This window comes from Vicugna pacos, chromosome 1 (genome assembly GCF_048564905.1).
Source record: "Vicugna pacos chromosome 1, VicPac4, whole genome shotgun sequence".
Taxonomy (NCBI): domain Eukaryota; kingdom Metazoa; phylum Chordata; class Mammalia; order Artiodactyla; family Camelidae; genus Vicugna; species Vicugna pacos.
Genome location: NC_132987.1, coordinates 72,521,133 through 72,543,630, shown reverse-complemented (window position 1 = coordinate 72,543,630; position 22,498 = coordinate 72,521,133). Strand labels below are relative to the sequence as shown.

At 41.9% G+C, this 22,498-nt stretch overlaps 1 protein-coding gene across 25 annotated transcripts in view; it reads right to left on the bottom strand.

Annotated features, from left to right (window-relative positions):
- Positions 1-22,498, bottom strand: part of ZBTB20 (zinc finger and BTB domain containing 20) — a 730,245-nt gene that overhangs the window by 46,964 nt on the left and 660,783 nt on the right. The window lies entirely within an intron of this gene.

The following is a 22,498-nucleotide window of genomic DNA, read 5'->3' as shown; positions in this document are numbered from 1 at the left end:
AGCTGGAAGCCGAGGTGCAGGGTGAGGGTGGGGGAAGTGAGGGTGGGGTCCCTCCGCCTTCCCCAGCAGACTCCGGTTCCAGTGTTCTCCATCCCTCTGCAGTCTCTCCCTCTGGGTTGCTCCATTCTTACACATCTTAAAAACGCCCACTGACCTGCCCGTGTTTCTGATCTCTTGCCTTCTCTCCACCCTTCACTACAGCCTGTTTCCTCTCATAGCCTCTAAGCCGGAGGAGGTCAGCCTTAGGGGCTACAGAATGGACAACTGTCTGTTGCAGAGCCTTGCCCAGAAGTCTTTTCCTAGGTCTTGCCCCTTTGGCCCTGATGACCACTTTACTCTGGAAACTCTCCTCCTTTTCATCGGGACATTGCATCATCCTGACTTCACTCCTGCTCTCAGTTCTCTCTTCTGCCTCCTCCCTGGACTGCCTTCCTTCTCCTGTTCCTTACCCGCAGACATTCCTCAAGATTCTCTCCTCAAGCTTTGCCCACACACCCACCCTCTGTGGCCTCCATAATCTCTTCCCTGTAGAGAACACCCACATGGCTATCTTTAGTGCTGGCTGGTCTTCAGAGCTCCAGACCCGTATTCGAAATGACTATCGGGTTACTGATTCATTTGTTCATTCATTCATTCATTGTTTACACAGACTCTATTAGGCACCTAGAAAAGATGAATAAGATGGGGCTTTGACCTTTGAGAAGCTCACATCTCCAACAAATACCGCATAGGCACTTCTAATTCGGAAAGTTTAAAACAGAATTCATTGCCTTTCCCTCAGAACAGGTTACTTCTCCAGCCTTCTCATTTCCTGCTGTGGGCACCATCTTCACCTGGTTACTTGCGTCTACAATTGAGAAGTCTTCATTCACTCCTCTTTTTCTTTCAGTTCCCATCCCCCAATCAGCTGCCAAGTCCTGTAGTTTGTTCTCAGGCCATGAATTCAATACTCACTTTTTATCCCAACACCTATTTATTCCTTCTGTGAATGCCTCCTTCACTTCAGCGTCACCTCCTCCAGATCCTCCTTACCACCTAGTCCTCCCTTCATACCTATGCTACCTTTACTTTCCTAAAGCACTGTTCTAAACACTCCTACAACATAGCCCCAATCCAAGTTCCTACTATTGTTTTCTACAGTTCATTCTACACTGCAGAAGTTCCACTCTTGCCCACCATATTCATGGTGTTTCCTCCCCTTTCCCAATGCCTACACATAGCTTCCTTAAAGGCCACCCAAATATCACCTGATTTATGAGACATTTTCCAAAAGAAAGTGCCCTTCTCGAATCCTTAAGCATTTTTTGCACCACTCCCTTTGCATGTCCTATAGATTCTGGTAATTATTTGTGTAATTTGTCTCCACCATAAGCTTCTTGAAGGCACAGGCCATTTTCATAGTGTGCAATGCCCTGCACATAGGTTAGTGCTCAGCTGATGTCTGCTGATCTGAATTTAAAAAGAATAAAGAGGGTAGGGTATAGCTCAGTGGTAGAGTGCATGCTTAGCATGCACAAGGTCCTGGGTTCAATCCCCAGTACCTCCATTAAATAAATAATAATAGAATAAAATAAATAAACCTAATTATCTCCCTCCCCCCAAAAATAATACAATAAAAAAGAATTGTAAAAAATGAAAAGGAATAAACTGAGAACTGAGATTGAACTGGCAAGACCTTAAAGCTCATCTTTGCCAACCCCTCATTTTTCAGATGAGGAGATCAAGGGAACTGACTTGCTCAAGGCTACATCCTTACCTGAGCAATGACAACTGATAAAAAAAGTCACATATCTCTAAATATCTACGAGTACCAATAGGCCCAGCAGATCATCAGCGGTGACTAGACCAGAGAGAGAAAGGGGTAAGGTGCAGAGACTGCAGGGATATACCGGGTTCCAAAAAATTAAGAACTTTGTTTCACTTATTCATTTCAATAAACCAAACTAATAAATATCTTTTTACAGTTAAATATTTAAAAAATGAGGATGGATTTAGAGAACAAGGAAGCAAACCTGTGTAACATTACCAGCAGAAACAATTGGGCCAATATTGCAAATACCACTAGGATGATCAACTAAGTGTGAAAAACCAGAATGCAGAAATTTCTCATGCTTTGGAAAAGCCATGGGTTCAGCTAAAGTCCTCGGTGAGAACGTGCTGTGGTGATTCTACAGTTAAATTCATCGTCTTCGAGAAACACCGGGTGTTGGAAGTCTTGCTGTTTTGCCACACTGACAGTTCTTTTTCCACCTAGCTTTGCCCAGTATTTGTCCCCTAAGTATGTTTACATTTTTACTTATTTTTCTTTCATCATATCATACCCTACTTGTAGAAAGGGCTAGATGACTGCTCCCAGGTCTGTCCCAATTTTTGTCCCTTGGTAGAAGAAACGTTAATTGTTGAATCTCTTCTCTATCCTCATCCTCACATAGAATCCTTTTCTCTCACCCGAAGACGTGAAGCCCGACAAAACGTGTCATGGGGATAACAGTGTTTACCTGGGGAGGAAACAGACTTTCCCAGGGGATCTCAGGATTTTTACTTGGCCAGAAAAGCTCAGCTCTGAAATGCCAGCCTCCGGTACTACAAGACTTCACCTGCCTCTCCCAGGGTGAGAACGTTACTCTTTGTTACTCTGCAGAAGAAAGCGTTGGTACTATGCGTCACATTCTCTTTGGCCAATACGGCGGAGCACGCTATATTGAGATACCCTTTAAACAGCCACACCCCGCTAGCCACGTAAACAGCAAACTGGGCTCAAAAATTCTTCATAGTTCGTACTAAACCATCACACGGTTGGACAGGTTATTAACACTTCACCAGAGAGAGCTTCCTTCTCTTTTCTTCCCTTGGCAACTACATTAAAATGATAAAGGACATCACTGGTTGATGTGTCTAGTACGTTGCAGTGAAAAATCAGCTGGATGTATACAAATCCACTGTGTAATTACATAAGTGTACATTTTAAATATGCCTAACATTTGATTTAAATTGTGCATTTTATAATTAAATGGAGACATAATCTTTCCATCCTTTAATCAAACTCCTTTTTCTCAGCTCCACATCCTCCTGCTATGATTTTCTTTCATTTTTGGGCAAACTGTCACCTGGCCCCTTCTCATTTCCCCTTCTGTCTTAGCACACACCCGAGGGCACATTAATCAGAGCCACTGCATGGTGGGTCATGTTTTATTGCTTAAAGAGTAGTTATATTCTAAAAAAGACTCAGTGAAAGTGACTTCACGAGGTTTCAGGTTTACTCTTTTTCAGTGGCTTCCACGTCCAACGTACTCCGGTTTTAAGTCAAAAGGTAATTTCAAGAGGCTGCAGGGGCCACACATTCTGCCCAGAATCTGGAAACCCAGCTGTTCTCTCTGCCTCTTACATCATCGCTGTTAGAAAGAATCTGCTCTGGGAGCCCGGCTGGCAAGGTTCTTGATGGTGTCAGAGGCAGCGGAGACAGTGGGCCGTTTCCACTCCAGACTGCTGGATTGTTGACGGCTCTGCAGATCCGTCTTGGAAGCCCTTGGAGAGGAGAGCTGTTATGTAACACACTGCCACATATCACTGTCAGGAACTTTCTGGGGAGGCCTCACTTCAACTGGCCTCTCCCATTCTTTGGCGATCACACAAATCATTCTAAAATGACAGATGGGGCCTTCATGATTAAAGCTTACAGAAAAGGTAACAGTAACACTAATTTGTTAGATGTCTAAATTTTGTTAGGGATGGCATGAGGAATTTTTCTGTGTAAATGCATTCTTATTTAATCTTATTTAATCCTGTCATGCTGTAGGTGTTAGTACAGCCATTTTACAGATGAGGAAAAGTGAGACTCGACAGCTCAGTGAACATCTCCAAGATTAGAAAGCTGTGGGTGGTGAGGTCAGAATTCAAACCCAGGTCTCTCTGACTCTAAACCTGTGCCTTTTTAAACTCTACGACAACTGCTCCGACACAGCACAGACACATTTCTGGTTCCCACCGTGATCTCAGCACAAGAAAGATGCTTACGGTATTTCCATGACGGTTCAGAGTCGCTGGAAGAACTGGCAGCACAGACCTCAGATGAAGGAACTCTCAGAAATGATCAGTAAGTCCTTCCAACTCCTTTCTATCTGAAGACGAGAACGTCTTATACTGGTCTTTTCAAAGTAATGAACAGATGAATCACCCGGGATTTCTGATTCTGCATGTCTGGGGATGGAGTCTGTGACTCTGCGTTTCCAATGAGCTCCCAGGTGATGCTGACGACACTGGTCTGGGTACCACTGGTCTTATGCCTGACACTCACCCTTCTACTGAGGGTTGTTTTCAAATGAGCAGTTCAAGCTGAATAACTTGGCTAACAGCTCACACGGCACTACTGGCTTCTGATTCTGGGCCAGTTTGTCAGGTCACGAGGCATTAGACAGAATTCAAGGAGTTTCTGGCATACAGCACATTATGGAAAAAAAAATTCCTTTTTAGATTCCCCAGGGCTTTCCTCTCCCCCACTGGAAATTAAAATGATAATGTCTTAAACATGTAAAGGTCCTATTTTTTACATTATTGTTATTTTTAACAATAATTATCTGGTAATAATTCAAATAACACCTTTCCTCTGAGAAATTCAATGAGCTTTACTAACCTTAATTGTCTAACAGCAATTCCCAGGTGTAGACAAAGCTGTCTCAAAGATCACAGTAAATTTAAATTTGTTCCACTTCCCTCCTTTCTTCGCCCCAAATGTAGTGATGAATTAGTGGTGAGGGGTTACTAATTGGCAAAGACCCACTAGCTCATAATTTGCGGCACAGGAAATTCCATAAAGCAAGGGTAAATCCAAGAAATAATCAGCAGAGAGGTGTTGTAGGGGCACAGAGACAGAGTTAAAAGGAGTGAGAGTTAAAAAAGAGAGTAAAATCATAGAACTAGCAGGGTGACCTTGGATGAGTCATATAACCTCTAGGTGGCTCAGCTTTTTCATCTGTAAGAAAAGGAGGTGGATTTTATGATTTTAAAGGTCCCTTAAAATTCTAATAGTCCCTTGAGAAGAAAGATGTGGGAATTAAGTAGCTCATCAACCTGTTAAGCCATTAAAACTGTTAAAGAAATCTGTTTGACTTTTAACTTTTTAACAAATTACCTGAAACGAATTCCCAAGTCTACATCACCAATCCCCTCTCTCTGGAAACTGCTAAGAATACCACTTAACGAATAGGGCACCAAAGGCACCACGGCCAGAAAAACGAAGCAGGAACCCCACCTGCAGCTTTCTGATGCTGTAAGAAAAGTTTTACTTTAAATAATTTTAGCTCCTTAATTAACCACTAGTTAATACCCACGTCCAGAAGAAATATCTATGATGGCTTAAGGACCCCTGGAATAGGGCTGCCAATAGAGGGTCCCGATGTTTTGTCACTTTAAATCTGTGTTAATTGTCTCCACAGAGACCTTGATTCCTCTTTTACAATTCACAAACTCTGTTAGTAAGAGCTGCATGCCCTGGAAGCCTCAGTCCTGTCAGGTAAAGTTGATTTTTGTTTTCAAAATAAGAGATCTTTGGGATCAGGTAAGATACACGTATATCTCTCAGTGCCAACATACATATGCATGTATGCATGTACATACATATGACAATAATTATTCTGTTTTTAGTGACTACCTGGTGATGAAACCCCTTCTGTAAGTCTTTGAATACCAGAATCTTCGGGTCCAGAAAGCCTCCACAGGTCCTGTTTATCAGGTCATTTAAAACTCTGTAATAAGGATTCCAACATGAGGATGATTTACGGTGCAGCCTGTTATTTGCTGTTATATCAGAGTTATCCATACCTTGCCCCTTGCCCTGAGTATGTTTTTTGGACTAATCATTACAGTTTGTGGCTAAACGGAGAAACAGGTACTGAGAAACATCGCAATGGCGTCACGCGGAAGAACACAGTGTCACTGTCTCGAAAATGAAAGTCACCTCCCCTTTCCTGCTCCCATCGCCTCCACAGTAGTTTGGCTACTGCTGCTTAAATGCTTACCATGTGGCTAGTATTGTGCTTGGCATTTTTCATACATTATTTATCTCTCTCTTATACTCATTCTTCGGATGTGGGAATTGTATTCTGATTTTATAGGTGAGGAAACTGATGTTTAGGAAAGGTAAAGGTTTTCTGCCACAGACCACAAAGTGGGAGGGCGGCACAGCAGGGCTCCAGGGCCAGGTTTTAGCCACAGGGCTCCAGGGCTTAACCTACACCCAGCTTGTGATCTCTGAACCACCGATCCTGCCTTCATTCCACTCCTGCTCATCTGAGGTCTTCACTACAGGCTTATTGCAGTATATTCTCCATCATGGTCCTCTAATGCCTTCTCAAATCTGTTTTTAACCTTTCTCAAAACCTTCTATACTTCATTTATGCTTTCCCTCCCTACTTTGTTCAATCCAAAAACCCGTTACCATTTGTTTCAACAGATCTTTATCATCATCTTTTCCGGCTATTTCTTGGCCCTCATCCTCATTCTAAACTCGTCTTCTGTGGTCTTACGTTGACCTCAAGTGAGGTGTTCCAGCCCCAGCTTGAGAACTCCCCTTCCTCAATGCCTAAGGAATCTACTCTTTTCACCTGTTCCTTCCGGCTGGCTTCACCGGAAATCTTTGTCCAGTCCAACCTTATCCCAGGATCAACCATTGCAACACTATTCTCAGCAACTCTCCAGATTTCCCTGCTCCCCTGAACTTCTAGGTACAGAGCCTCTTCTTAATGTTATACAATCACGAATCCATATTACCACTCACCACTCCCTCCCACTCTCGGTACAAAACCTTACACATGCACACCATCTGGACCCTCAATCCTGCTCAATGTCATTTCTAAGTACAAGCCTACAGTAGATTTTCTTCGTATGTTCTACTTTGTCAAGTGCCATTCTTCATTTTCTTTTTCAGTTGATGGCCTTGCCTCCTATATCAGCAAGAGGATCTAGACCATCCAGCGCAAGCTCACTAGCTCTCACCTCCTTTTCCAATATCTCTGAATTTTTCTCATGTTGTTTCCTCGATATATCTATACATTTTTCTACATTCTCTCCCTATCCTGGGGGTTATCCTCTCTACATTTGATCTTTATTCTTCCCTTTGGTTCCATCAGTAATGCCTTCTTTTCTGTACTTGATGACATATCCATTCATAACAGTACTAAATTAATCACCACAGTATACTGTTTTGCCCCATCCTCATTCCTGCCCTTCAACATCTTTCTAAGTGGTATATCTCAGAGTGAATTTTATAGAACACTGGAACTTCAGGATGAACCTCCAAGAAAGATCCTTGGTCAAGCAAACACAAGAAACACGGAATACTATATGGCTCTCTTACAAACTTCGAATACACATAAGGATATTAAAGGTGCTAAGGACCCCAGCAATGACCAAACTTACTGGATTACAGAACCACCTTCACTCCCCGGCCTTTCTAATGGCGTGTTTATCAACGTTAGAATATACTCAGAGAAAAGATGCCTTAATGGATTTCCCCTGGATCCCAACTTTTTAGCCTGGGTATGTTAGTTCACTGAATCTATATCAAATTAGCCCTCTCAGATTTCCTTTCTATCAATATTCCATTTGGTCTAAAACTAGTTAACTTACAGGGTGTCAGAAAGACTAAGCGCACTCACATTTCAGAGCCCAGAACACACCACTCTGGCTGCTTGGAAGGCCTCTCTGACCTTTATCTTGTCTAGGGCTTTCCCTTCTTCCAAGGCGCATATCAAATCACGTACCTCTTATGAAACTTTTCCTTGTGAAAACAGCCTCAGCCCATGTTGACCTCTGCTGCTCACTTAGCACATAGATAAATGGCTATAGTTAACCCCTGTTTCCTCTGTCACTGGAGAGAATGCAAATTCTTGGGGCATGGACCTTGTTTTATACATTACAGGCACTCGGCACCTGAGGCTGCCTTTTGTGCAATAGTAGTTATATAGGTTATAACCATGCTAATGGTGGCCATGGACAGAAATAGTGGACATTGGGACATGTTAGATCAAAACTTGATTTCCGTGGCTGCGGGGACAGTTTAGTGCGCTAAAAGCCCAGGTGAACGCACCACCACCTTGCAGGGAAGAAACACCACCGGCCATCGCCAGCATCACCTCCACAAATGCCAACATGTATGCTTTAGGGAGATGAAGACCAGATCTCGAAGAGCAAAGGCAGCTCTGTTCTTCGGTGAAAATCCGACTTTGCATGAGTTGACACCAAACCGAGAGAAGGCTGAAATAATCTAGGACCATCAGAGGACCCGTGAAAGAAACCAGCGCCTCCCTACCAATGGTGAAACCACCATTCATGAGCATTAAACCACCGCATCTGGATGAAAAAGAAAAGCCTCCTCCTACATAAGGAAGTCAGTCTTGTGCGAGGATCCACCACTTAGCACCGAGCCTGGGACCCAGGGTACAGTGCAGAATGTCGAAGGACAGCATGTGCTCCTGTCTCCCAAGCATCTTCCAGCCTCGACCTCTGGGGGTCGCGTTGAAGAAGTCAAGACAGCTTGGCTGCCCCTAGCACAACATGTAACCCCCAAACAACGAATTCCATCCTTCCCATAAAGTTCTTTTACTGCCACATCACATAGACCACTGAGCAGGCTTTACGTCTCAGGCGAGGGCGCAGTAACCCGATATTAAGGGGCTTTGAGTTTTCCAGATTAGATGTTATCTGAAGTTAGAACTTAATGGATTCCCTAACAGTGAGTTTGCAGGGAGGCTAGGATGAGAAATTTGCTCTCTTGAGGTCTAGTCAGGGAGTTTTATTATGAGAGAAACAGAATATAGCTTTCTTCTTCAAAACCACAGCAACATGTGATTTTCATGCTTTGGCAGAGGAGAAAATGCACTTCGTTAAAGTACAGTTTGTGAAGTATTTTGCTACCTTCCAGGACACAAAGTGGCACACAAACGAAAGATTTAATTAAAAACTATTTATATATGAGAGTGTTCACTTAGGCTTACTTCAAAATAGGTATGGATTGTATTATATATGAAAATAGTTGGATAATGGTAAAAATGCTATAATAGAAAACTCCACGTTGGTCTTTAGTTAAAATTCATAACAATGTATTAGAGTATTTATTATTAGTTGTAGTCAACAATAAGTATTTTTAAAACAGGAATTTTTATTGTGGGAGATTTCTGGGTGGATGAAGCTAAATGGCTTTGATATTTTTCTGTCATACCCACTGTTTAGAGTTGCCTTTCTGGACAATTCACACATTTGAGAGTGAATGGTGGCCTGTCTTTTGAATGTGTCCAGGTCACTGGGTCAAGGCTGTTGTTTTCTGAGAGCTATGGGCAGTTTCTGCAATAAAGTATCTTAGTTTCTTCTTTTTGTTGTAAAACGTAGATAGTTTACTTTCACGTTCTAGATGAAGTCTGAGACCTTGGCATCTCTCTCCTGGACATCATATGTGGTGAAGACAGGGGGGCAGTACTGGCAATCTCTGCATTGGTTTAGATACATCAAAGTTATGAGGTACTTTCATGGACACCCTTTAAAAGTGAGTTCTCTCCATCATGAGTTACACATGAGAAAATTGGGGTGGGGGAGGGAAGTTTAAGCTGCCCAGCCAATGAGCAGTAGAGCTTAATCTAAAAACCAAGGCTTTCAGTAGAAAATTCTTTTTTATCCCCTCAAATGCCACAACTGCTAACAAGCTCTGAAGCAAATCCGAGAAGCAGAGCACTAGATGGGGAATCAGAAGGACCATCCTGACTTCTCAGCTCTGATAAGTAGTAGTTGCGTGACCATGGTCAAGTCACTAACTTTTCTGAATCTTGTAGAACCACAGACAAGGAATCAATGGATGACATAATTACCACCACACTGTAAAACCTCTTACACGTAAGAGGGTATGGATTAAGAATGTGTGCTTGGCTTGTCTCATGAAGTTGTGAGGCTGAGATAGGTTGATAAGTGTGGAAGTGCTTTACGTTCTGATTCGAAGTATCGAAATCAACGTAGTCTTAAAGAATGGCTACTGGAGGAATTAGGAAAGGGCCCCTGTGTGTGTCTACACACACAGTCAGTCCACTTCCATCCAGGTTTGGGGAGAAGCTGTAATAAAGCACCTGCACCAGTTTAAATCCCACCCGGTCCTCTCCTCTTCCAGCATGCTGCAGAGCACCACGGAAGCAACATCACTCAGGTGGGTGAGCCAAACACTCAAGCTCCAACTTTTCTCAGTACGAGCCACAGAGGATTCTGAGCCACAGGCAAGGTGACAATCCTATTCCTCCAGGTGTGTCTGAAACACTGGTGAGACCCCAGGGAGGGGTGTACAGGAAGCTGGGGAGGGAGGCCAGACATCACTGCTCCCGAGGCCCGCTCTCCTCTGCGCACAGCTCCAGCCGACATGATTTCACCTGGCAGCCCCAGGAGACTGAAAAGACCCAGAAAGAGCAGGAGCCTCCTCTCCTGATAACCTAAGTGCTCTGATGGAAAGGCAGAGGATATCAGCAGAATGGCTGTACCGAGTCGGCATTGATTTCTCCAGCCTTTGTCTGCGTCTGGTTTCTGTCTCGTTTGGAGGTGGTTACTGTTACTACAAGCAGCATGAATCATGTCTCTGTTAAAAAACAGAGCTTCAATTGTCTTACATAACCCCTGGTAACTGAACGTCTAATAATAGCAAGCCATTTACAGGTAGGGAGTCTGTCTTCCTCCCAGACACACACACACACACACACACACACACACACACACACACACACACACACTCTACTCCCAGTGCCTCACAGTAAAGTGAGACAGGCAGGGAGGAGGCAGAGGGAGAAAGGGGACAGCAAACTTGATTTGGGGGGGATTTTAAAACATATTGAATAATCATGCATCACAGGGCCTGGAGACCAATGTGTTCAACTAAACTAGTTTAATAAACTGCAGGACTCGAGTATTCTTCCTCAAGAAATTGGCAACAGCAAGGCACTCCAAACACACCAGACAGCTTCTCTACCACTCTACTACTGCATAAAAACCCCAAATCCCAAAGACGGGAGGGTGTGCAGGGGGCAGGAGGAGGGTAGAAGTTTCACTGGATTGGCTGCTAGCTTGCACCACAAAGGTTGCATTTTCCCAAGGATTTTTTCTCCTCTCCTTTCTGTGTGACCAGAGAGAGAGATCTCAAAGGTTCTTGGCCAGTCATTGCATACATACATTGCATACGGAGGGGGAAGAGCAGCAGAAAACACGGCTGCCAAGCCCCACTCTGCTGGCCCTACCGTGTGGGCACTGTTATCTGGGCCGCTTTGTTTGGGAAGGAGAACCTTGCATCTGTAGACTTGTGTTTTTCCCCATGAGCATAATGTCTGCTTTGCAAGACACGATGAGGTCTTTCCATCCCTGATCTCCACTCAGCCACCTGTTCAGGTGGTTTCCAACAAGCAAAATAACTGGACAGTTTGAAAAAAAATGACTCAAAAATTATGAACGTAAGTTTTTCCTTTAAATCACTCATTTGATTGAAGGGGGAAAAAAAACAGGCTCTAGACAGCCAGTTAAAGAGTGTATGAGGGAAAAAGACTCTAAATTTGTAACATGCGTGTCTCCATCTCCTCACTGCCTCATCACGGCCATCCTAAGAAACATTACTGCAGACAGTGTTTTGGGAGCTTCTGTTCCCAGGAGCCCAGTAGTTCTAGGTAACATATAAATTGGACCAGGGGAGGATTTCACGGAAAATTACAGAGAGAGGTTACATCCTGCTACTCATGTGGGCTAGGACCGCAGAAGGAAAGCTCTCTCCTCTGTTTTGAAACACTGTTCAATGACATGACAGTGGACTAGGTTAGCTCAAACCAGAGAACGCCCTGGGACACACCCACTTTGAGGACCAGCACCCAGGCTGTTCCACATGCTCGTAGTTCTGTAGGAATACAGAAAGGCACGTGGATATAGTTATATGTCAAAATGGTAGCGTGTGCCCTCAAAATAGGATTTATTCTATTTCCTATTGAAATGCTCCCCAAATCCATAAGGAAAAGAATTTTGAATAGGAGGAAAGAAGAGAACGAAGAAGAACAAAGAAAGAAAGAAGAGAGAGGAAGAGGAAGGAAAATGATACATGTCCTATTATCCCTGCCGGCGAACCTGGCAGGAGTTGATAACAAACCTCTATGACTGCTGCCTGGTGGTCTTTGCTATGTGCCACACAAATATGGTTGCAGAAGGAAATGGGTTCTAGGTTTTTCTCACAAATGTCCAAATGCAGAACAGTGGGGATCTTGACAATTAAATCAGCACACACAACAACCGGGCCACTGTGGTGGAATGTGGCTGATGGGGCTAGACTTTTCTTAGTTCGTTCACTTTGTGCGTACAATTGCTCTTAGAGTTGGTATGCTGGTGGACCCAGTGTTTCAATAAACATAGCCATGAGACATCACAGGGTTTTTGTTTTTGTTTTTTCCACAAAATGCTTTTCCCTCTCACTACTGTGAATACACTGCTGAGTGATTCCTGCTTCTGGAAGAGCAGGTGGTTTTCCTCTTCTCCTTTTCTTGGCCTCAATAGCCCGGCTCTTCGGTGCATCTGTGCAGTGATTACAGCTTCTTGAAATCTTAGGGCACTAAGTCAGCCAGTTCCTTCACAATGGGGTGTTTGGCACCTGAGCAAGGACTTGGTGGGCCAGACACATTTAAAATGCAAGAGTGGATTACTATATTATTTTGCACTGCAACAGTAAGAGTATTTGTGGATTGTTGCTGACAAGTAGATCATGATAACCAAATGTGGTGCAACAAACCACACGACATCGTATCAGAAGCTCAGAGTTAATATTGTCAAATGACCTAGAGTTTTTTTTTTTTTTTTGCTATTTTTGCTTTCCCCCCCTTCCAGTGAGCCTTTATTGAATACTTATTGTCAGTGATGGACTCTTTATTCACAGAAGGGAGTTGAGCTATGTCAGACTCTTGCCACATTCTTTCTCCTCTAACACTGAACAAAATATCAGTGAAACATCAAGTACAGCTTTTTTTGAACCTGACAGGCAATCAGTATTTAGTCACTGGCCCTGCTGATGATAGCAGGAACTTTTGATACACTGTGCAGTGAGAAATATTTCCTTAGGAAGGCACCGCAGTTTAAGAACATCTCAGAGACAATTCAGAGGGGGTAGACGAGGAAATCTGATCTGACTTATTTATGTGTTCCAACAAATGCCTGGAACTCTAGACACCCTGAAAAAATCTAATAATATGGTCAGGCTGTTTTTATAGGAATGATAGGATTCTCATGAAAAAGAGGCATCTAGGTTTATCTAGTGAGTTTCTCTGTATTTGTAGAATACTCAGAATACTTCTGAGAACCCATCTTGAACAATCATGTGGGAGATCCCAGCAATTTATTATTATAAAATAAACTTCAACCTCAAGCAATTAATTGAGAAACTTGTTGACAATCGAGATACACAAAGCAATGTGGGTTCTCCAGAATGACTGCAGAGAAACTGAAGAAATGACAGTGTTTTGGCTGGAAGGCATCTGACTAAGTCAGATGATCTGGGTCCTCAGCCATGACTGTCAACCGCTGCAGGGCTTACAAGTCATCAGACTTCTCCTGAATCTCACTTCTTCCATATGTCAAAAGGGAGTGTTGGATTTGATGGTCTTTACGATTCTTTCCAGTCGTAACATTTGAAAATTTTGAAGTAAGAAAAGACGACAGAGTAATTCCTCCTTCCTCTCATTTTGGTAAATAGGTTGCTTTCCCTTGAGCTGTGTCTATTTGGTTTGTCTTGGGTTTAGTTTTCTGGGGTCTAGAAGTCACAAAGTGAAATTTCAAGTCCTTTCTCTTTGTGTCCACGGGAGAGTGACAGGGGCATAATCCTCCCTTTCTTTCTGTATCAGTGTCTTTTCTCAAATCAGACCCACCTGCCTAACACAAACCACAACCATTCCGGCACTGATGAGGGTTCTTCTCATCCTCGTCACAGGCCCCTGGTCACGCTCACGCAAGCCTATTGGACTGGGTTGTTTCTATATTTATGTCCTGGCTATTTTTTCTCTTCCAACTTGTTTATGAAATCCCTGGTAAGCATAAAGCTGCAAAAACAAAAACAAACAAATAAAACAAAACAGCTCTGTTTGAATAATTTCCTTCAGTTAAGGGAGTATAAGAAAACATTCTAACACTCAGGGGAGGAAAAAAGCTTTGAAAACACTCCTGCGTCTTAGAAAAGAGGAAATAAAACGTTGTATCAATGTGAGTTTCGTATGTTGCTATTCTTTTCCATTACAGAGAACACTACATATTGGGCTTATGGTCTGGGTACAGACATGGATATTTCTCCCAATATTTCTCAGGCCACTGCATCCTCGCAGCCAAGAGGGCCCAGAGCTTGCCGAGCTAGCTTTACACGGACAAAGGAGCCACACAGAAAACCCAGTACCTGGAGCTTATATCACATCCTGACCGGGCACTCTGGTTACCCATGACTCGCTCTTTTCCACCTCTATTCTGTTCCTTTGCTGGTTTAATTCTCTTCACCTAGAATGCCCTCTGTCTGCCTCCTTTAACTCAGTTTCACTCAGAATCCCCCCTATCTTTCAAGACCCACCTAGCTCAAGGCCCATTTCCAAGAAGCAGCTTAGGTTGACCCAACTTGGGACCCTGTGATAATTTTCATGGCTAACTATTGATAATCAGCCCTTGTAACAACCGGAGTCACTGAGAACATACACCTGAGAAGTTCTCAGAGAATACTGGAGAAAAAGATTGTAAAGAGTTGCAGGGTCTTCATAAAAGGAAAAAAAATGCTAGCTTTAAGAACAGACCCAATATAGAAGCTGTGGTATGTAAAATAAAAGCTGTAGTTTTATAAAGAAAAGTTGAAGCCTTGTACAGAAGGGACTTTTTAAGAATGGTCTGACTTTTTTTTTTTTTTTTTTAGATAAAGGAAAAGAGATAGTCTTTCTTACAAGAAAGAGTTAAGGCACTGGATATAGCAATGTACAGTATCATAAAGTTTGATTGTATGAATTATGAAGCTAAAATGTCAAGATTTTAATAGAAAGAAAATGGGGCACATATAAAAAAAAGGCACAGACAGAGGTGTGTGTATAAAATCTGAATTTCATCTACCCCTAGTCCCCATGAGTCTGATGGCTACACTGTGCATTACGGCAAACTCTGCCAGTGCCTAGCTGGGCTTAAGTGATGGGCCATGATATATTCTGATAGTAAAAGATAGAATGAAGCTAAGAAATGCTGGATGCTGTTATACATGTATATGATTTTATTTATGTGTATATTTTTATATCTATATATACAAATATATATATTTGTATGATGTTTGGCAACCTCACCCATGGTATTCCTGTGAAGTAGGCATGTGGTAAACATAATTAGCCCATTAAACAGATGGTAGGGCTCTGGCATATCTCACCATATTCTAAAATGGTGGAGCTGTGAGCAGGGACTGGAGAGAGAGTGCAGTTTGATATACGGGTAACTGCAAAGCTCTGTGAATTGCTACTTTCCTGAAGACAATCTGGGGAGGTTGCATTTGGCTGAGAGCTGGGGATGGTTTGGGAAGCTTTAAAAATATACAAGGGGACAACTTTTCACATTCATTCAGATATAGTAGCTTCATTTTTACTTACTAGAGGCATTTTTTTGAAAAGCAGTTTTTTTATCTTAACTCGTCTGTGTTCCAAGCAAACTCCCAAATTGCTGAGCAGATTAAAAAAAAAAAAAACCTACACGCCAAGTAAAAACACTGGGTAGATTTTTTTTTTAATTGTCTTTACAAAGTGCACTGTTGGAAAGGATAAAGTTGAAAAGAGGTTTGGTACCATAAACATAAACACATAGCGATCATTGTAGCTCAGTGACCAGATACGTGCAAAAGCACATGCGATGAACTTTTACCCCCCTGAATTATGTGGCCATGGCGTTGCCACCCCATGCTACAGCAGGCTTCAGAGAGCCTGTATTCAAATAGTCTAGCCCAACACTTGGTCAGCCAAAGTAGGGGCTAACAGAAGTGAAAGGGTTACTAAAAGTTAAGACTTGAATTCACAAATGTATTTGAACTGGCTTCAAGAAGACATGAAACATCAATACATCTGGAGGATAGAACTTGCAATTGACTGTTCTTTACCATCTGGTCTCAAGAACATTTTCTGCTTGGAAGTTGCATAAGCACTGAAAAAACACACAAACAACTTCCTGTACCATGCTTTTGGTCACTTATAATGAAGCATTACAAAGTAAACCAGCTAAATGTGAGCAACTCCGCCTTACTCCAGATGACAACATACATCATATAACTAAGATCAATGACAGAGAATATCTTTATTTTAAGCAATCTAGACTAGACAAAATATTCAAGAATAAATATCCTTCCTTCTAAGGTGTTTGTCTTGAGTAGTTTGGCTAAATTGGTTTTCAATGTCACTATAAAACCATGTCTAACTTTTTCTAAATTGAAAAAAAGAACAACAATAAAAGCCATACTGGGGAATGAAATGTTCCATATATTTTTTTAATGACATAAAATTGCCTCTTTAAGCAATAAAATATATTTTACACTTTTCTTTTTAAATAGGAAACTTCTACATATCCATGTTTCCTTAGACAGAGCAGACTGCTATCATTTACATTTTTTCTTATGCTACAGGGTCATCCTTGCAAATACCCATTGATCCTGTTTTTCAAAAATACATTTCTACTTCTTTTGAGAATTGGCATCATCTCTCACCGCTCAGTCTAATGGCCACCAGAGCTGCAGCACATGATTCACGGCCACAGCTCATCGATGTCACTGTCCCAGTTTTTAACAGCCAGCTCCTTCCAATCCTCTATGCCAGGGGTATTTTCTAGCCTGTTTGGGATTGGAAAATCGGATGCATGGGTGCCATAGAGACAATGTTGCCTGAAAGGGTTTGGTCGGAAACTTTGGGACACTCATTTGGCTGTTTGAAGGTCTTCATTTACTTCTTTGTTCAGGGCTGTAATTCAGAAGTCTGAACTGCAAGAAATCAGACCTCAAGGTATTACTGTATAACACAGAGCGTGACATTTATGCTCTCTTACTGCAAAGGTTCTTATTTTCAAAGAGGTTGCCCCAGAAATCCATTCTTGATTATGTTATTTGTAGGTTTCTGATCAATTCCATTTCACTCCCTTGATTTCTGCAGGCAACGTAAAACTAACATGATAATGTTGAGAGGTAAAGAAATAGCACATTTTTAAGGATAAGGTAGGAGAGTCTTGGTAATTGACTTCATGACAGGGATGGAAGCAAAAGTATATAGTCAGGTTAGAAAATCTCTCTGGACTTCCAATTTTTCCTAGATTTTAAACAGGGCTCTGGCTGTACTGGACATTAGGAAAACATTAAAAAAAATGTGTCATGCCATTTATGTTAACTTACACGTTCAGAAAAGTAATGTCTGATTTTTTTCCCCTCCCCTGAAGGAGAAATCAGTGTAAAACGCGATCTGTGACAGTTGGGATTGGGATTTTGTTGAAATTTACCTTTTCTCCCTCTTAAAATAGGATTTCTAAGTAAACTAATAGTGTTAAGATTGCTGGGGTTGGGATTGGGGGGAGGGAGAGAAAGGAAGACCATGTTTAACTTATAGGAGGGGGAAACGAAAACTTTAAAAATATTTTAAAATACACATCTGATATGCTACTGATAATTCTTAGTTATTGAAGTTACAGCTACTTGTTAACACTATGAAATCTGAGTTCAAACCACATTAAAATTTCCATGATTCAAACTTTTAGCCAATTCAGATTGATGTCTCTTTCCCAGTTTATCTGAACTGGTGAAGTTTTACAAAATAAATATCTTTAGCTTCCCAGAGTTACATTTTCACTTGTTTGACTTGCTTGTTGATTTTTATAATGTGCTTGCATGATACAAATACTCTGGAAGTGCTAGGGCTACTTGTTATATTTTTGGATCTAGAGAGTTTACAAGAAACTGTCAATCTGACAGCAGCAAAGCTTACACAGACCACAGCAAAAGTTCAGGCATAAACTGGTCTTCCACCAGTTTTCCACGACAGCATCTGAGGACATGGTTAACGAGTTCTGAAATTCATTCACAACGTTGCTAATCTTTTAGGAATCTTATAACCTTGCCTGACCCTTCCATAGTCACGAGAGAAAAGCTTGGCCAGAATTAGAACGGGTTGTCATGTCCTCCCTTCCTTTCTTCTAGTTACCCACTTTTTTTTGGTATTAGAACAATCAAGACCCCATGTTTTTAAATTCCATAGAAGACTAACGATTGAATAATTTTCTCACATCTCTGTTTGCACTTTCACAGTCTGGTTGCATTGATTTGTGTCTCATAAGTAGGCATTTCCTTTGGTGGTTACAAATCAATGCTATAGAACAAACCTGCCAGCACATTCCCACCTCCCTATCCCCTCCTTGCAGTTTGAAAAACAAAGCACAGTGTTCTTTTAAAAAATTAATTTCATTGGTTGGTAAACTATTTAAAAAAAAAAAAAAAGAAAGCCCGCGAATTGAAAAAAAAAAACCTGTGGGAAAAAGAGCTCCTCCCAAGTGGGTGTCTGCGTCTTCCCTAAAGCAGGGACTATCTAGTGGCAGGGCAGCACCCCATCCTCCTGGTGCGCTCTGTTAACCCACCGACAGTCCTCACGTTTATACATCACAAGGCTGCCCAAAGCAGCCCACTGTGATGTCACAGTCAGATATGATTTCATGGCAGGGGAAAAAAAAAACGAAAAGGAAGGCAAGGTTGAGTGCATTCTGCTTTTGATTCAAGACAATAAATAAAATAAAATAAAAAATAAATAAAATAAGATTTGAATAAATCTTCTAAGAGGAAGCAAAAGGGAAGTTTTTTTTTCCCCTAGGAGTAAAAGAACACAAGCTTTCTCATGTGAATGTGAAAACTCAGTTCTGAAGATACCCTGGAGCTGTTACCCCAAGTGGATAAGCATGAATAAAGAAGTGCAGAGAAGTGCTATCATCAGTTGGAATGCTCCTGCCTACACTTAGCTACAGGTGGAAAGCAAGCAGGCACGATTTGATTTACCTAGATTAAAACAGCAATTTTCTGCCCTCTTTTTCTCCTTTTAAAAATAGCCAATCGATTTTGGCCTAGCTATCGCTGACTGTACCAGGTCCATTTTCATACACAGCTGATTAAATGGGAAGTTCATGGCTGAAGGCACTACAGCAGGAACCAGAAGCTGCCGAAGGAACGGGGATGGAGACCAAAAACTGCAGCTCAGAAAGCCCACAGGTCACGCTGGTTTTGTGGCCCGGGAAGGCCACCACTACCAGGACTGGACTGTTGATAGCACATTTTTAGACTTGGACTAGCTGAAATATAATTCTGGCAGTCTGAAGCCTGGAATTCATTTAGCTGTTTAAATTCTACCTTAACTATCAAAGGGAAAAAAATCAAAGTCCTTTGTTTTTTAAAAAAAATATGGATGGGGAAAATATTGTGTCCTAAATTACAGTGACATCTGAAACGAAGATGGGAATTTGCCTCTCAGGAACCAGCTGCTTTAACTGTTTTATAAAAAAGTTAAATTTTCATCTGTGATGGCGTTACAGGCAGCAACCAAAAGGGGATCTAGTTGTTTTGAGACCTTCGTGGGTGAAATTGCATGAAAAAGAAACACAGAATATAGGATTTTAAAATAGAAACAGACTCACAGACATAGAAAACAAACTTATGGATAATAGTGGGGGAAGAGGGTGGGAAGGGATAAATTAGGAGTTCGAAATTTGCAGGTAACAACTACTATATATAAAATAGATAAACAAGTTTCTACCGTATAGCACAGGGAACTATATTCAATATCTTGTAGTAACCTATAATGAAAAAGAATTTGAAAACAAATATATGTATGCATATGTATGACTGAAACATTAGTACACCAGAAATTAACACATTGTCAGCTGACTATACTTCAATTAAAAAAAAAACCACCTCAAAGGGTTGTACAGATTCAAGGTAATCTACGGTGTATACTCGCTTAGTATAGTTCCAGTACTCAAGAGAGACAACAACAACAAGAAAGAATACAGGACTTTTACGTAGGGTGACTATGTGTTGGGATTCATGAAACAGCCCTCTGGAAAATGAGATCTCTACTAGTTCTGGGAAATAACCATCTTGGCTATAATGAAAAAGTAGAACCTTTACCAAAATCTGTGTGGCTGCAAAAATAAAACTCCGGAGGGACTCTCTCGGACTACTCAGAGAGACCCAACATCCACAGATGTGTCTTCAGGAAAAGGCAGGTCCACCTGACAGATGAGGCTGTAGCTCAACCACGAATCTGAGGACGTGGGAGCTGGGTCTGGGAATGAGTAAAATCCATTTCTAAAAAGTGAACCTACTTTTTTTTCCCTTTCGCCTACTGCTTCCTCTGTCCCTTCTCTCTCTCTTTTTCTCTCCCATTGTTGTTTACTTAATTTGAATCCTGGCCTTAATGGAGATGGAACTCTATCCAGAGGTACTATTAAGATAAGAAATTTCAGGAAGAAAGATTTAATGAGAGGATTAGGAGTTTTTGGAGGAGGAATAGAAAATTATTTAGAGACAGACGAGGGAAAAACTAAGAAGTTAAATGTCAGAATCAGCACGATGGCTGTGGACTAGCTTCGGAGAGACACAGATGGTCTGCATTCTCCAGAACAAAAACAAACAGGAAGTAACAGGGCCAGAGCCCCCTCTCCCCTCCACCCCTCCCTCCCATGTAAATTGGGGGAAAAAAACAGAAATGTGTTCAGATCAAAAAGTTTTCCTTCAAACGCTGGAAAGTGACCAAAGTAAAAGAAAGAAGAGAGCTGGTTCTAGCAGGTAAAATGCCGAAGGGACATCACATTTCGGGGGTGGGAAAAAACTCAGGGATCAAACACAGTTTGGAGGAAAGTCAGGGTCTATAGCAACGAAGGGTGAATGTAGCAGACAGGTGGCAAATTAGAAGTCTGGACAAGAGGGAGGACTTCGTTTCGGGCAGTCCATTTCCTGAAGGAGGGGTGTGGGGTGCTGGGGAACATGACTCCTTTCGGGGTACAGGGGAGACAAGTGGCTTAGAGGAGGGCCAGAGAAGGAAATAAACTGCAGAGTCATCTGGGGGTACACTGAGTCAGGTAGGGGTTCAGTTTGGATAATAACAAGCTCTCAGAACATGACTTTGAGTCTTAGAAAAAAATGCTGCTGGATGGAACGGATGGCTACTTACAGGGTTAACAACACACTAAGCGCTTGCATTTCCAAATCTACATGCTAAGGTACAGCCTAGGGCAGCAAGCATGTACCGGCCAAATATCCAAAATCCACGCAATGGGGACTTGGGGCCAGAGAGGAGGTGTGTGAAGCATGCCATCTCCTCATGCACACCCCTGGACAGCACAGAGCTCGGGCAGGGTAATCTCAGTGAAACCGGAGACTTTCAAGCCATCCCCCCACAGAGATAAACCACCCCTGGTCCCCAGTGACTCCAGGCAGCAATGAGGACAGTTTTCATGTTCCAAAACTAATTGGATAGTAAGGAGTGTCTGTAAGAATAAAAGGGGGCAGGAGTGGAGGATGGAAATAAAAGGGGAAAAAAGTGTCCTTGTTGAAAGTTTTAAATTACAGGCTCAGTAAAAAATTGGCATTCCACCACATCCGGTCTAGTTACCAAATGGAAAAACAGGGTCATTAACATGTTTATTTGAATTACATTAGTCCTTCTCTTTCATATTTAATTTATTCTGTTAGGAAAAAAAAAAAAAGCACAAGGCTCTGCACGCTGGGGAAAGGCAGGACTGTAATGGATCAGGGAGCTGAAATGCAATGATCTTTACCCCTTATCTACCCTGCTAAGGCTTTCCAGAACTTACTAAGATCATTCAGGGATTCTGCCCCTCAGGAGGAAGGGAAGGGTACCGAAAGATGTAAGGATACTGAGTTACTAAAATATTGCAGTACATTTGAATTAAGGGGTGGGAGAGGGGTTTCAACGGAGAGGAAGTTCAGAAAAAGGAGAAAAGCTTGGGATAAATGAATGACCTCTTTTCTGGACTGAATGTCCAGACACAAGGTTGATGCTAGGCTTACTGAACATTCTTCACACGATGTGGACAGTGTAGAACACGGAGAAATCTCTATGTTATTGGTATTTTGGGTATTAAAGGCCGAGTCTTTATGATGATCTCATGAGCCTTGCTGCTGTCCAAAACAGTTCCGATCAACATAAGCAGAAGCAAGTCTAACACAATACATTCAGGGGAAAAGAAAGAAAGCACATTTTTAGAGTGGACCTGGTTATCACTGTGGTAGTGACCCAGGAAGGACACAACTCTTTGTATCATAAAGTTGCTCTGCAACTTACTTGCTACACTTGCACACAAATTTAATTTAATCAGTTTTCCTCATCTGTAAAATGGGAACAAGAACAGTTACCATAGAGTTGAGAGGCACAAGTGGACAATCTATGTTAAAGTGTTCTCCAAAGCACTGTGCAAACGT